The sequence below is a fragment of the Bufo gargarizans genome, chromosome 9 (genome assembly GCF_014858855.1).
Source record: "Bufo gargarizans isolate SCDJY-AF-19 chromosome 9, ASM1485885v1, whole genome shotgun sequence".
Classification (NCBI taxonomy): domain Eukaryota; kingdom Metazoa; phylum Chordata; class Amphibia; order Anura; family Bufonidae; genus Bufo; species Bufo gargarizans.
In genome coordinates, this window is record NC_058088.1 from 183,892,130 (window position 1) to 183,907,721 (window position 15,592).

At 43.8% G+C, this 15,592-nt stretch overlaps 1 protein-coding gene across 1 annotated transcript in view; it reads right to left on the minus strand.

Moving 5' to 3' along the window:
- LOC122919365 (glycosyltransferase family 92 protein F13G3.3-like) overlaps nucleotides 1-15,592 on the minus strand; it is a 77,571-nt gene that overhangs the window by 28,844 nt on the left and 33,135 nt on the right.

Below are 15,592 nucleotides of genomic sequence, written 5' to 3' on the forward strand. Positions count from 1 at the left end.
ACTCCCCTAAGCATAGGGCAGGGTGGTCAGGACAGTCAGGACAGAAATAGCGGGTGTCACGCCTTATTCCACTCCTACTACAGACACAACATTTTTTTCGGGGTGGCGGTCAGTTTGAGGTACCAGCAACGACACTGGGGAAATGTCGCTCGTGTAGACGGCTAACTACACTGGTGGATGGGGCCACGGAACCTCCTGGATACAGGAGGTTCTCGATGATCTCTTCCTGAAATTTGAGGAAGGATCCAGTTCTCCCAGCCTTACTGTAGAGAACAAAACTATTGTACAGAGCCAATTGAATCAAATATACAGACACCTTCTTATACCAGCGTCTGGTTCTGCGGGAAACTAAATACGGAGACAACATCTGGTCATTGAAGTCCACCCCTCCCATGTGAAGGTTATAGTCGTGGACTGAGAGGGGCTTTTCAATGACACGGGTTGCTCGCTCAATTAGTATTGTCGTGTCTGCGTGAATGGAGGAGAGCATGTAAACGTCACGCTTGTCTCTCCATTTCTTCGTTACACAGTGCGGCCCTCTGCCCCCTTGCAAGACGGGTGCTAACGAGCCGTTGGGGGAAGCCCGCGCGACTAGTTCGCGCGGTACCACAGGCGCCAATCCGTTCTAGAAACAAATGCCTAAAGAGGGCCACACTTGTGTAGAAATTGTCCACATAAAGATGGTACCCCTTGCCGAATAAGGGTGACACCAAGTCCCAAACTGTCTTCCCACTGCTCCCCAGGTAGTCAGGGCAACCGACCGGCTCCAGGGTCTGATCTTTTCCCTCATAGATCCGAAATTTGTGGGTATAGCCTGTGGCCCTTTCACAGAGCTTATACAATTTGACCCCATACCGGGCGCGCTTGCTTAGGATGTATTGTTTGAAGCCAAGGCGCCCGGTAAAATGTATCAGGGACTCGTCTACGCAGATGTTTTGCTCTGGGGTATAAATATCTGCAAATTTCTGGTTGAAATGGTCTATGAGGGGCCGAATTTTGTGGAGCCGGTCAAAAGCAGGGTGGCCTCTGGGACGGGAGGCGGTGTTGTCACTAAAGTGCAGGAAACGCAGGATGGTCTCAAATCGTGTCCTGGACATAGCAGCAGAGAACATGGGCATGTGATGAATCGGGTTCGTGGACCAATATGACCGCAATTCATGCTTTTTTGTCAGGCCCATGTTGAGGAAGAGGCCCAGAAAAGTTTTAAGTTCGGAAACTTGGACTGGTTTCCACCGGAAAGGCTGGGCATAAAAGCTTCCCGGGTTAGCGGTGATAAATTGTGTGGCATACCGGTTTGTCTCTGCCACAACTAAGTCTAAGAGCTCCGCAGTCAAGAACAGCTCAAAAAATCCCAGGGCCGAATCGATCTGAGCTGTCTCAACCCGAACTCCAGACTGGGCGGTGAAAGGGAAAACTACAGGTGCGGCTGAAATTGGGGACTGCCAATCAGGGTTTGCCAGCACCTCAGGGACTCTAGGGGCTCTACGGGCACGTCTTTGCGGTGGCTGCGACGGGGTCACTACTGCACGTGCCACCGTACCAGCTTCAACTGCCCTTCTGGTGCTCGCTACTTCACCATTTTCTACGGCAGTGCTGGTACTAGGTCCAGGAAGGGCTGGGCTGCTGGTGTATGCCTCACCACGTAATCCGACAGCACCAGCCCCACTCTGCTGCTCTTGAAGCGGATCCTGCGCAACCTGCGGTCTAGCGACACGGGGCCGGGTACGCCTGCTGCTATCAGGGACCTCAGCCTCCTCGTCCGAACTTTGGGTCAGAGAGCCACTGCTTTCTACAGGTTCATATTCTGACCCGCTGGATTCATCAGATGAGGGTTCCCACTCCTCATCCGACTGGGTCAGAAGCCTGTAGGCCTCTTCAGAGGAATACCCCCTGTTAGACATGTGGGCAACTAAATTTAGGGGTATTCCCTGAGACTATCCAAGAAAAAAAGCAAGCCTGTCTTACAAATGGGAGGCTAGCGAAGTACCGGAGGCTGCTGCGGTTGATAAAAAATATCAAAACTGATTTTTTTATCGCCGCAGTGCGTGTAAAGTGAATGTGCAGCGATCAAAAAAAATAATTTTTTTTTGTCACTGCGGTGGGGCGGGCGTGGGCGAACGCACGTGTGGGCGACCGATCAGGCCTGATCGGGCAAACGCTGCGTTTTGGGTGGAGGGAGAACTAAAGTGACACTAATACTATTATAGATCTGACCGTGATCAGTTTTGATCACTTCCAGATACAATAAAAGTACAAATGCTGATTAGCGATACGCTAATCAGCGAATAACGGACTGCGGTGCGGTGGGCTGGGCGCTAACCGATCCCTAAACTACCTAACCAAGGGGCCTAAACTATACTGAAACCTAACGGTCAATACCAGTGGAAAAAAAAGTGACAGTTTGCACTGATCACTTTTTTCCTTTCACTAGTGATTGACAGGGGCGATCAAAGGGGTGATCAAAGGGTTAATTGGGGTGATCTGGGGGCTAAGTGTGGTGTATTGGGTACTCACAGTGATGTGTGCTCCTCTGCTGGAACCAACCGACCAAAAGAAGGAGCAGAGGAGCACAGCAGCCATATAACCCCATCATATTTACTAATATGTGGGGTTAAATGGCTGCTGATTGGATTTTTTAAAAATCAGCAACCTGCCAGCCAATGATCGTGGCCGGCAGGCTGCTGACGAAATACTCTGCTGCGAAATGCCGGCCCGCGATGCGCATGCGCGGGCCGGCTGTGACGTAATCTCGCGTCTCGCGAGATGACGCGCCGATGCGTCCAGGAGGAATAAATCAACCACCTCCAGGACGCATCGGTGCGTACAGCGGTCGGTAGGTGGTTAAGGGAGTGACACTCAGACACTACCCCTTTCATAAAAGAAAGAAGTAGGGTAGTGTGGGGACACTAAAAAAAAGGACCACAGAGAGGCGCCAATATCCCTAGTGTCTAGGATTGTGGGGGTATATAACCCAAATATAGCAGCTTATGTTGTTAGGTATAAATAAATGGAGTGGCAAAGCTCAGGATTAGTAATAAATGGTAGACAAATAGTAAAAGCAATAGTAAATTGCAAGTATAAAATCGCAAATATAAAATCAAAATTTCAGTGACTCACTTCACCCAGGAGGGTAATGTGGGATAAAGCTCAAGACACCCATATCACACCTCCTGCACCTGGATCGCCAGTAGAGTCTTAGAAACTAACAAAGATCACTCAGGAGTCCTTGTTCTTTCTTTTAGGCCTCGTTCACACTTCCGTGTTTGGTCAGTGATTTGTGAGCCAAAACCAGAAGTGGAGCCTTCACAGACATGAGGTAGAAGGGAAAGATCTGCTCCTGTTCTGTGTTTAGAGTTGCACCTGGTTTTGGCTCACAAATCACTGATGGAAATCACTGACCAAACACTGAAGTGTGAACGAGGCCTTAATCTTTTATTCCAAAAGCCAGGGTTGGGGGAGTGAGCAGCTCGACACGTTTCGGGGCCTCTTAGTGGGTCCCCTTCATCAGGAGCATATACATTTATCAGACAATGAAAAGGGGTTTAAATAGCAATAGAAACAGCAAAAAGACCGCCAAAAACAGCTAAAAATTGCATCACTTCCGGTGTCTGCATGCGTTTCACAGTGGAACGCACCGGAAGTGACGACCTCCTTGTCTCATAATCGTTAATTTAATAAAGGTAAAATGTAAAGTAAAAAGGTTGCTATATAAATGTGGGGCTGGTGGGGGGTACGTCCTCAACAATTCCGGGTGTTCCGATAAGTAAATGTCCCCCTTTCTTTTCCCCCCATAGTGCGCTCACGGTGGAACGCATACCGGACTTCCGGTGCGCTCCCGAGTGTTTCTATGGGTATGTGTCACTCATTCTTAGTGCACTCAAGGTGGAACGCATACTTCCGGTGCGCTCCACCGTGGAGCGCACCCGAACCGGAAGTCCGCCTATAGCCAGGAGTGTTTCTAACAATGGGCGAGAGGTGTGGAAAAAAAGGAGGGAAGGGTCCTTGGTGATAGGCTTGCGCTAAGCCTGAGGACGCTGTTTGTGTGAATAAATGTGGATTTCGCATAACGGTATCTTTAAAGGGGAGGAGTAGGGATGGAGTCATATGATTGGCTCCCTTGTCACGTGGTTAGGATTTTTAGCTGTGAGCAGGATTTGACTATGTATTGAAATACATCTGTATTTCAAGGGGGGGGGGGGGGTTGAGTGTTGTAAGTAGTTCGTACAAGGTAAACTATTACAGAAACCCACCATCATTTAGCAATGAGTTGACATGATTGGTAAAATAACATAAACAATGGTGATAATGATAATAAATATATGAATAAATCTATAGATCATATATATATATATATATAGATATATACAGGACAGACCAAAAGTTTGGACACACCTTCTCATTTAAAGAGTTTTCTTTATTTTCATGACCATGAAAATTGTAGATTCACACTGAAGGCATCAAAACTATGAATTAACACATGTGGAATTATATACATAACAAAAAAGTGTGAAACAACTGAAAATGTCATATTTTAGGTTCTTCAAAGTAGCCACCTTTTGCTTTGATTACTGCTTTGCACACTCTTGGCATTCTTTTGATGAGCTTCAAGAGGTAGTCACCTGAAATGTGGTCTTCCAACAGTCTTGAAGGAGTTCCCAGAGATGCTTAGCACTTGTTGGCCCTTTTGCCTTCACTCTGTGGTCCAGCTCACCCCAAACCATCTCGATTGGGTTCAGGTCCGGTGACTATGGAGGCCAGGTCATCTGGTGCAGCACCCCATCACTCTCCTTCATGGTCAAATAGCCTTTACACAGCCTGGAGGTGTGTTTGGGGTCTTTGTCCTGTTGAAAAATAAATTATGGTCCAACTAAACGCAAACCGGATGGAATAGCATGCCGCTGCAAGATGCTGTGGTAGCCATGCTGGTTCAGTATGCCTTCAATTTTGAATAAATCCCCAACAGTGTCACCAGCAAAGCCCCCCCACACCATCACACCTCCTCCATGCTTCACGGTGGGAACCAGGCATGTAGAGTCCATTCGTTCACCTTTTCTGCGTCGCACAAAGACACGGTGGTTGGAACCAAAGATCTCAAATTTGGACTCATCAGACCAAAGCACAGATTTCCACTGGTCTAATGTCCATTCCTTGTGTTCTTTAGCCCAAACGAGTCTCTTCTGCTTGTTGCCTGTCCTTAGCAGTGGTTTCCTAGCAGATATTCTACCATGAAGGCCTGATTCACACAGTCTCCTCTTAACAGTTGTTCTAGAGATGTGTCTGCTGCTAGAACTCTGTGTGGCATTGACCTGGTCTCTAATCTGAGCTGCTGTTAACCTGCGATTTCTGAGGCTGGTGACTCGGATGAGCTTATCCTCCGCAGCAGAGGTGACTCTTGGTCTTCCTTTCCTGGGGAGGTCCGCATGTGAGCCAGTTTCTTTGTAGCGCTTGATGGTTTTTGTGACTGCACTTGGGGACACTTTCAAAGTTTTCCCAATTTTTCGGACTGACTTTCATTTCTTAAAGTAATGATGGCCACTCGTTTTTCTTTACTTAGCTGCTTTTTTCTTGCCATAATACAAATTCTAACAGTCTATTCAGTAGGACTATCAGCTGTGTATCCACCTGACTTCTCCACAACGCAACTGATGGTCCCAACCCCATTTATAAGGCAAGAAATACCACTTATTAAACCTGACAGGGCACACCTGTGAAGTGAAAACCATTTCAGATGACTACCTCTTGAAGCTCATCAAGAGAATGCCAAGAGTGTGCAAAGCAGTAATCAAAGCAAAAGGTGGCTACTTTGAAGAACCTAGAATATGACATATTTTCAGTTGTTTCACACTATATTTGTTGTATATAATTCCACATGTGTTAATTCATAGTTTTGATGCCTTCAGTGTGAATCTAAAATTTTCATAGTCATGAAAATAAAGAAAACTCTTTGAATGAGAAGGTGTGTCCAAACTTTTGGTCTGTACTGTATAAAACTTGATAAAAAATATATGTATACATTCGATAAAAAAATACATTAAATAAAACATATTAGATAAAACATCAGAAAGGTAGTTACGAAACATTGGAACATCCTGCTAAAAGATCCCATCCTCAAAAATGGTAGACAAATAGGGAGGGACCCCGTTTCAAATGTGGCACCAAAAAATGCAAATCCTGTGTGATGATATACACATGACACTAAGGCCATCGAAACAGGGGTCCCTCGGGCCCTTGGACTATAAAACAAGATTTAAACTGCGGAACAAGAAATGTGATATACCTCCTAAAATGCCCCTGCGGTTTAAAATGCGTCGGTAGGACCACGCAAACCCTCAGGGAAAGAATGTGCAAGCATAGGTCTAACATCAAACGTAAAGTCCCGACACACAGCGTATCACGACATTTCTCCAAACGACATGAGGGCTCCATAACCGGTCTCACAGTCACTCCTCTAGAAACCATCACCTCATCATACCAACAGCTATGCCGGAAGGAAATGTTCTGGATATTTACACTGAACACTCTATCCCCTTTCGGTTTGAATGAATGTCTTGAATATTCTAACTATTAAAAGAGTACCATTGCCAAATCTTGTATCTCCCACCTATGGTACAATCTCACCACCATCTATACATCCTGATACATATGCGCATTAACAATATAAGATTGATATATATAATCATTCACTCCAATTTTTTCGTGCCTTTTATCTAATATGTTATTTTCAATGTATTTTTTATCGAATGTATACATATATTTTTTATCTAGTTTTATATATGTATATATATATATGTATGTGTGTATATAATATATATATGATCTATAGCTTTATTTATATATTTATTATCATTATCACCATTGTTTGTTATTTTACCAATCATGTCAACTCAATGCTAAATGATGGTGGGTATCTGTAATAGTTTCCCTTGTACGAACTACTTATAACACTTCCCCCCCTTCCTTTTATCAGCACCACCCCCTTGAAATACAGATGTATTTCAATACATAGTCAAATCCTGCTCACAGTCACAGCTAAACATCCTAACCACGTGACAAAGGAGCCAATCATATGACTCCATCCCTACTCCTCCCCTTTAAAGATACCGTTATGTGAAATCCACATTTATTCACAAAAACAGCGTCCTCAGGCATAGCGCAAGCCTATCACCAAGGACCCTCCCCTCCTTTTTTTTCCACACCTCTCGCCCATTGTTAGAAACACTCCCGGCTATAGGGGGACTTCCGGTTCGGGTGCGCTCCACTGTGAGCGCACTATGGGGGGAAAAGAAAGGGGGACATTTACTTATCGGAACACCCGGAATTGTTGAGGACGTACCCCCCACCAGCCCCACATTTATATAGCAACCTTTTTACTTTACATTTTACCTTTATTAAATTAACGATTATGAAACAAGGAGGTCGTCACTTCCGGTGCGTTCCACTGTGGAACGCATGCAGACACCGGAAGTGACGCAATTTTTTGCCGTTTTTGGCGGTCTTTTTGCTGTTTCTATTGCTATTTAATAGGGATCGACCGATATTGATTTTTTAGGACCGATACCGATAATTTGTGAACTTTCAGGCCGATAGCCGATAATTTATACCGATATTCTGGGAATTTTCATTTTTGAAAAAAATAAAAAAATTCCCACAAATCTGCTGAAAATTAATGTTTATTGTTAATGTGTATTTTTTTTTTGTAAATCTTTCTTTTTCATTTATATTTAATATTTTGGTGTTTTTATTATTTTTTTTGTAACTTTTTTTTTTTAACTAACTTTTAGCCCCCTTAAGGACTAGAACCCTTGTCCTATTCACCCTGATAGAGATCTATCAGGGTGAATAGGAGCTCACACTGTCCCTGCTGCTGTGTGCTTTGTGCACACAGCAGCATGGAGCTTATCATGGCAGCCAGGGCTTCAATAGCGTCCTGGCTGCCATGGTAACCGATCGGAGCCCCAGCATTACACTGCTGGGGCTCCGATCGGAGGAGCAAGGGAGAGGGGATCCTGTGGAGGGGCGCACTGCGACTGGGGTGGGGGGGGCCCTATGCGCCACCACTGCCTAATACTGGGGGGGAGGGGGGGCGCACTGCGCCACCAATGCTTAATACTGGGGGGGCTTGAGGGGGAGGCGCACTGCGCCACCAATGCTTAATACTGGGGGGGCGCACTGCGCCACCAATGTCTGATACTGGGGGGCTTGGGGGGGCGCACTGCGCCACCAATGAAGCTTAATCTCTAATTCATTCATATACAGGAGGCGGGAGCTGGCTGCAGAATCACATAGCCGGCTCCCGACCTCTATGAGCTGTAGCTGCGATCCGTGGCACCTGAGGAGTTAACTACCGCAGATCGCAGCTACAGCTCATAGAGGCCGGGAGCCGGCTATGTGATCCTGCAGCTCCCGCCTCCTGTATATGAATGAATGATAGATTAATCTTCATTGGTGGAGCAGTGGCCATAGCTCCTCCCCTCCTCCTGTCCCCTGTCCTTACATTGGCGGCAGCGGCAGGAGCAGCACAGGGGGAGGAGACACTGCTCCTTCTCCCCTGTGCTGCTAAGGGGAACATGGAGAGCGCCGTATGCAGCGCGATCTGTGTTCCCCATACACTATCGGAATATCGGCAAAATAGATGCCGATACCGATAGTGTTCAAAATCCTGAATATCGGCCGATAATATCGGTAAATCCGATAATCGGTCGATCCCTACTATTTAAACCCCTTTTCATTGTCTGATGAATGTATATGCTCCTGATGAAGGGGACCCACTAAGAAGCCCGAAACGCGTCAAGCTGCTCACTATTAAAAGAAAGAACAAGGACTCCTGAGTGATCTTTGTTAGTTTCTAAGACTCTACTGGCGATCCAGGCGCAGGAGGTGTGATGTGGGTGTCTTGAGCTTTATCCCACATTACCCTCCTGGGTGAAGTGAGTCACTGAAATTTTGATTTTATATCTTGATTTTATATTTGCGATTTTATACTTGCAATTTACTATTGCTTTTACTACACTACGTGCAGAATTATTAGGCAAATGAGTATTTTGACCACATCATCCTCTTTATGCATGTTGTCTTACTCCAAGCTGTATAGGCTCGAAAGCCTACTACCAATTAAGCATATTAGGTGATGTGCATCTCTGTAATGAGAAGGGGTGTGGTCTAATGACATCAACACCCTATATCAGGTGTGCATAATTATTAGGCAACTTCCTTTCCTTTGGCAAAATGGGTCAAAAGAAGGACTTGACAGGCTCAGAAAAGTCAAAAATAGTGAGATATCTTGCAGAGGGATGCAGCACTCTTAAAATTGCAAAGCTTCTGAAGCGTGATCATCGAACAATCAAGCGTTTCATTCAAAATAGTCAACAGGGTCGCAAGAAGCGTGTGAAAAAACCAAGGCGCAAAATAACTGCCCATGAACTGAGAAAAGTCAAGCGTGCAGCTGCTAAGATGCCACTTGCCACCAGAGCTGCAATATTTCAGAGCTGCAACATCACTGGAGTGCCCAAAAGCACAAGGTGTGCAATACTCAGAGACATGGCCAAGGTAAGAAAGGCTGAAAGATGACCACCACTGAACAAGACACACAAGCTGAAACGTCAAGACTGGGCCAAGAAATATCTCAAGACTGATTTTTCTAAGGTTTTATGGACTGATGAAATGAGAGTGAGTCTTGATGGGCCAGATGGCTGGATTGGTAAAGGGCAGAGAGCTCCAGTCCGACTCAGACGCCAGCAAGGTGGAGGTGGAGTACTGGTTTGGGCTGGTATCATCAAAGATGAGCTTGTGGGGCCTTTTTGGGTTGAGGATGGAGTCAAGCTCAACTCCCAGTCCTACTGCCAGTTTCTGGAAGACACCTTCTTCAAGCAGTGGTACAGGAAGAAGTCTGCAAGGTAAGAAAAACATGATTTTCATGCAGGACAATGCTCCATCACACGCGTCCAAGTACTCCACAACGTGGCTGGCAAGAAAGGGTATAAGTAGATAGAGGGTATATGGTTCGTCAAAGTGACAGGTACCACGCCCCTTTTACACGCCCCCTTTTTATATAGCTTGATATCAATTTTATATCAAATTTATAGTGTTTGATATAAAAAGTCTATAGTTTGATATTAAGTTTATATCGCTTGATATTGTTTGATATTTATAGTGTTTGCTATTAAAATTTATAGGCCTCGCTATTAAAATTTATAGGCCTCGCTATTAAAATTTATAGGCATCGCTATTAAAATTTATAGGTCTCGCTAAGGCCTCGCTATTAAAATTTATAGGCCTCGCTATTAAAATTTATAGGCATCGCTATTAAAATTTATAGGTCTCGCTAAGGCCTCGCTATTAAAATTTATAGGCCTAGCTATTAAAATTTATAGGCATCGCTATTAAAATTTATAGGTCTCGCTATTAAAATTTATAGTGTTTGATATTAAAATCTATAATACATGATATTTTAATATAATAGTATTAAAAAGCAGACCATGACAAATATAATTTGGTTAAAAGCTTTATTCATTTTCCTTATTTGCAACATTCCCGTAGGGACAGACACGTTTGACTGTAATTACAGCATCGTATACATAACTGTTTCATGCGTTTTGTTACAAATGATCGCACAATACGGTCATTTTTTCTAAAATCGTTAGTGAACATTTTTAACACATTTTCAAAAGATATCCCTTTAGCCAGACATTGCAAGATATAGATACAGTAATGGCCGCAGACCGTACTAACGGCGTCTTGTATTTGTCTGTTTTGATACCTTATAGTCTTAGAATTTTTATATAAAAACTGCATAAACTCGCCCGGAAATATTTTATTTTCGGGGGATAAACCATAACTATAAAAAAAAATAGATATATCATTCGGGTATAATATAATTAAAATCCAATGCTTCCCCCGCTGATACGAATTATCCGTATTTACAATGTAGGCCGCGGGCCTGTCGATGATCTTACCCCCCGGTAATAAATCACACGGGAATACACCTTTAAATATGCGCCTGGCGTTAATATCAGCTTTAATAACACATGCAATTTCATAATTATTCATGTCTATTGAAAATCATATAATACCTCCCGACGATTATTTATTTCAATAATATTTTCATGAACTGAATATACAATCATATTAATTGTGTTTGCAATCGGTTCGGCAAATCTAATTTCAGCTCTCAGATTGCCAGTTTTTACTAGCGAGAAATGACCGCCGGGCTCCTGATCCGGCGATAAATCAAAAGCGAACAAAGTGTAACCGTTCAAAAACTCGTGTCGATCGACGGATAAAGCGTTGTCGGCCTTGTGTTTCCCCGAAATATGTACTAGTGACATATATTCACGAACAGCTGATTCGTCTTGGAAGTTAGGTTGAAAAGGTTTTGCCGGTATCTGCTGACCATCCAAATATAAGGCTGCATAATTCACATTATAGTGGTTGAAGCACAAAGGGTTTCTTTGGTAACTCCCGGAAAATGATTCGTTATCCACAAATGCTAGTATTACAGTTTTTGGTAGGTTGCCGAGGCGGGTACGCTGTACACTTTAAGCGACGCCCGATCGATCGAGTACTTTGTGTTAGCGGTTAACAGAGCGCGACTGTGACCGATTCTTACAGCGGGCGATACTTGTACTCTTTTAACAAACAGGGAAGCATGCTGTATTTGTACTTTAAAATGGGTCGCCTCGGCCGACATAAGGCAGAAAGTGTCTTTGTTTCTTGTCAATTTTATCTTTAGATCTAAACCATTCAGTATTAACTTCGGTTGATTAAATATATCGGCGTAAATGGGGCCCATTAATTCAACACTCCTAGATCGGGCTGAATACTTTGCTCTCTTGCTGAAGCCGTCATTACGCCCGTCGAGAACCCGGTCATCATGATGTCCCGCTGTGTCTTTATAGAATAAACCGGCTGTAAATTGGGTCGCTAAAGTTTGTGAATTATAATTTATTAGGGACTCTATATACGCTCTATACCAGGGATCAGCAACCTTCGGCACTCCAGCTGTTGTGAAACTACAATTCCCAGCATGCTACATTCCTTTCTATGAGAGTTCTTAGAAGAGCAGAGCAAGTATGCATGCTGGGGGTTGTAGTTTCACAACAGCTGGAGTGCCGGAGGTTGCCTACCCCTGCTCTATACGTATAAAGGTTGTCGCTTCTTGAAATCAACGTGTCGCAGAGCGTTATATCCAGTTGATTAAAAAGACTCGCTATAGGGTAGTTAATAAGGGCAACGCGGGAGCCTTCTGGTATGGGGGTGTTATCAGGACTAACGATTTTGCAAACGACGTGTAACAATGTGTTATTAAGGTCGTAATAATATTCACCGCTGCCCGTGATGTAGAATTCCAAAGGGGCATTGTCAGTGATTGCGGCGATTGGCTGCACCTCTACATAAAGCGATTTTTCAATGCTTGTTTGGGTAGGGGGTATTTGAAAGATATCCAGCTCTGATTTGGCGTACTCGGCGGATGCGTCATGCACGAAAGCCATAGCAGGTGCCTAGAAGATGTCACTCGGTGCGCGACTTCTTGTTTTCTGGCGGCGACGTCGCTTAGGTTGTGCTACTTTATTCATAAAAGCTGGTAAGACAATGGCAGCACGTTCACGTTTTCTTTTACGCGTTTTTTTACGTATTTGTACGACACCAGAGCCCTCCTGGTTCTGAGCCGACCTATTTATACGGTCCATAAAGGCTGTCGAAGCCGTAGTGACAACGTCTTTAGCGATGTTACGGGCGGCTGTTTTTACATGGGGTTTTGCAAGCTCCACACCTTTCTTAAATAGGGGAACGACACGGCGGAACAGACCCCGAAATAACCCGGCGAGTCCAGAACCATGCATGAATTCAGTACCGTGAAAGCCGTCCAAGCCATGACCGGCTTGCGTTATGTAATAATGCGTATAAGCGTCTGGGTCACCGTACACTCTCTGGGACAACATTTTAGTGCGTCGTCTAAAGTGTAATCGCACAATAGTCTTACCGTATTTGAATTTAACAGGTTTAGCCTGATCCGTCAGTATTGATATTGTAACCGTGTCAAAATGATGTTTACAAACAGGTATATAGTCCGGCCGGTGATACTTTTGCGTGACGATATCACCATTTTTGCCGCCTAACTCGACAGTTCTTAAAAGTTGTACGTAACTATCGCCAACAAGTTGATGTTGGACGATATCGGTACATACAAACAATGTATAAAAACCGGCTTTAATATCGGAATTAATTTTTTTCTCTTTTGATGAAACTAGAGCAAGCCCCTTTATACCACCAACATGATGTTCTAAAACAGGTAAGCCGGGGCCTTTGTAGCGGAGAGTGATGTGCTCGGTGTCGACATTCTTGAGCGGCGGAGCTTTCGAATACCCCGTCAGCCCCAAAATATTCCCCAACTTCACACAAGGCATGAACTTGTATGCTGGTGAATTCAGTACATAAACGGTTCTGTCAATATCATCGTATCTTAGACGCAATTGATCGGGAGGTATTTTTATAGATTCAAGTTTGTTATTAATGGCTTTGATGAGATCTTGCATATTGGAGTAATAACCTGATTTAACAAAAAGCTCGTTGATCGTCTCGTCGCGCTGGGCGACGTAGAATACACCATCTCCGGGGCCAAAGGTTTCCCACGTATGTGGATACTGAATCTCCACTAAAGCTACTTCGTAAGGGCCGCGAAGATGCACAGCTTTTGCTAACTTAGTGGTGTAATCGGCGATGCTGTTTTCGGGATAAAGTTTGGCGGAGGCGTTGCAGGGCAGCGTGATAAAAAACGATCCATCCTCCATAGTTTACAGACGCATCAACTGTTTTTCAGGCACCCAAGAGTTAAACTTGTCAGGGTAACCTATCCACTTTACAAAACACAACGTTTTACCCCGAACTTTCTTCTTTTTCAGTATTTTTTCTATCCTGTAAACGCGTAGCTTGTCCAGAGTTACTTTTTGGACTTCTTCCGGGTAGAACGACCCTTCAATGAGCTCATCGGACAGGTCTTTCAGCTTATAAAGGGGGCTGAGGCCCCTAGTGTTTACAGCGTGAATTTTAAATATCTCGTCCGTATAGGTTTGTTCATATCCCTTTGTAAAAACACCCTTATAACAAACAATTCTGACGTGATCAGCTATTTTTAATACTGGTTTAACTTTTTTAATAGTGTCGTAACGCCCGTAGATATTTTTCCAAACGGTTAAAGAGTTCTCTTTTGTCACATCGACGGGGCGCCGCCTTATAGTTCTGTGGTATGTGTGGTTATAACTATACACCAAGTCTTGCAACTTGTCGATGTACCTGTACGTGTTTTGTTCTCTAAGATAGCGCCACATTTTAGTTTTCAGCTTTCTATTAAAACGCTCGACCAACGCGGCCTTAACAGCGTTTGTAGTTAAAAAATGATGTATTTTATAGGTTTCACAAAGATGCCGCATAGGTTTGTTTATAAACTCACGGCCCCGATCAGTCTGTAGCTTTCGGGGGGTTCGGCCGCTTAACTTAAATATCTGCTCAAAAGCGGTAGCCACGGTCGCCCCGGACTTATTTGAAAGGCCCGACACCCAGGCATATTTAGATAGAATATCAACGACCGTCAGCAGGTATTTTACACCATTATTTTCTTTAGAAAAATCCATCATCGACACAAGATCTGCCTGCCATTGCGCATCTATATCAGACACCACAACCTTGTTTCTTGTAAAGGTTTTTTTAACAGGTTTGTATAATGTGTAAGTATCCTCGTTACTCAACCAGTTTTTGACAGCTTCTTTTCTTATTCCAAATTTCCGTACTTCTCTGAATAAGGCGTCAACGCCCCCATAAGAGCCGACAGCTTTTGGCGTGTAGTAATGTTTTCGCAATATTTTGCTTTTTGCAGTCATTTTAGCTGTGTTTTAAACAGCGCCTACTCAACAACACGTCCTAACTGTTTATACAATTTTAAATAATCAAGCTATTATATTTATTGTAAAAAAGAAAAAACTGAATACATTTTTATTTTAAACAGTTTATGTATAGTAAATAAACATTATAAGACATTACACACAAATACATTTTATATACAGGCACAGTAAAAATGTATGTAAAACAAATAAAAGTATTATAAGATGTTTAATACAAACAAAATTTATATACAATCGCCAAAGTAAGAAAATTTACAACGTTAACCAAGCAGCTTGCAACAAGGGCGGTGGCCTCTTTTTAGGTAGTAATGCTCCACGCGGCGATACAGTAGGCGCACTTAATAACCCCGGGGGTGTAAAAGGGCTTCGAGCCACGTCAAAGGGCTCACTCAGCGACCGCTTTTTCAAATTATCGAAAAGTTCTCTTGTTCTTGTGTTACCAATAACCGTTGACGGGGCGTTCAGCTGTGCGATAGTCTCCATAAAATAGTCCCAACCGTGAGGTTTAATATTAGGCAAGCCGTGACTCTGGGTAGCTGTTCTAATCAGGTCAATAATGTTGGATCCGGGTACCGTTTGTTCTTTGTAAATGAACTCACCCATAGCGTTCCAGTACGGCTTATTACCAGAGCGGTACAGTTTACTTAACAATAGTTCGGCATTTTTTCTATAACGTGTGCTAATACTGTCAAGTATCT